Below are 1,901 nucleotides of genomic sequence, written 5' to 3'. Positions count from 1 at the left end.
TCAATTGGCGAGTCAACTTAAATAAGGACTTGGATTTGAATCTTATAAACCGAAAGAAAATAATAGAGCTTTATCTCCTAAAATAGATTCATTGACTAATCTTAAATTAAACTGAAGGTTTAAAAAAATGTCCTTTTGAGAAGGTTCAGAGTTCTACTTACTTTTTAAAAGTTTTCTAAAATTTTCTTAAAGCCATAAATAATCTGGATATGCGCTCATCTAGTCAAATATAGTTTTTGCAGCATAGTCAAAACCTTCAACTCAGATTGTTCTTTCCATGCAATATTTCAACATTTTAACCGGTTTGCTCAAGACCAAAGTTACACAATTTAAAGCCAGTTTAATGACATAAAATCTTATACTCTATCCAATAAAATCCTTAGAAGATAAGAAAATTAAAGGAAACAGATATAACAGAAAAATTGTTCAAAATAAAATCGTCACAATATAAGTGCAACTAAATCATGAAGATTGAAGAGATAAGATGAACATACCAAAAAAATTTGAGTTTGAAGAGTTGGAGATAGAATGTTTTGTACTGTAGTGATAGAAATCGCCTAATAGATTCGTGGAATTTATATTATAATGAATTTTAAAAAAATATTTAATAATAGATATTTTTGTTTTATTATACTACAATAATATATCTATCTATATATATATATATATATATATATATATATATATATATATATATATATATATATATATATATATATATTAGTAATTTTGAGTTTATATATTTTTGGTTACTAAAATAAAAAAAGTAGTCACTAATTCATTGACTAATTTANATTTATATTATAATGAATTTTAAAAAAATATTTAATAATAGATATTTTTGTTTTATTATACTACAATAATATATCTATCTATATATATATATATACATATATATATATATATATATATATATATGTATATATATATATATATATATATTAGTAATTTTGAGTTTATATATTTTTGGTTACTAAAATAAAAAAAGTAGTCACTAATTCATTGACTAATTTAGAATCCAATATTCATAAATAGTTAAAATATTGGAAGTTAATTAGTTAACAATTTCTAGTGTTTGTCAAATGTCAATATATCACTGATGGATAGTGGAAATGTTCTATTCCAAACTAATTTCACTCTCTTTCTTTTGCATCTAAATTACGAGACTTCAAATTGAGAATTCCAATATTCAATCATTGAAAATTCTTGTTTCGACGCGAAACAAAAAGAAAAGTAACAAAATTAATTTCAATGAGTCAATATATAACAAATACATAATAACAAATCCATAATTACAAATCCATAATCACAAACAATAATCAATAATTAATAATATATACAAATCACAACGAAACACACAATAAATTTTTAATATAATACTATATTACTCAAATAAACAATTTCAAATTTCAAAAAAAATAATATATACAAATATCAATCTAACAAACAATAAATTTTTAATATAATATTATACTATTACAACAAACAATTTCAAATTTTAAAAATAATCTACAAGAGGAAATTCCTCCAAAAGGGTCGAGTGTCATCACCTGTTTTTCCAACTTGTTTTTCCTGTCAACAAAATATTCAAAAACAAAAAATATGATAACACTACACACATGATTTTAATCCTCTAGGCTATTCCTCACCTTTGAATAGGTTGTTTGCCATGTGTTAAAGGAACTAAGTCCCAAGTATGTTACTTAGCAAGAGCATCATATTCTTATTGAATTGCAGAAAACCAGTGATCATTTCAAAGAGCTTGTTTGATACTTTTTGGTTCAAAATGAAAGAGTAACAATTCTAAACTTATATTTAGTCTGCATGGGATGAATATTAACTAGATTAACATGGGGCTAACTAGATCAGTAATTGTGGCAGAGGGTGTAATACCCAACATA

Source organism: Vigna radiata, unplaced genomic scaffold (assembly GCF_000741045.1).
Source record: "Vigna radiata var. radiata cultivar VC1973A unplaced genomic scaffold, Vradiata_ver6 scaffold_436, whole genome shotgun sequence".
Classification (NCBI taxonomy): Eukaryota; Viridiplantae; Streptophyta; class Magnoliopsida; order Fabales; family Fabaceae; genus Vigna; species Vigna radiata.
Note: the sequence above shows the minus strand (reverse complement) of the source record.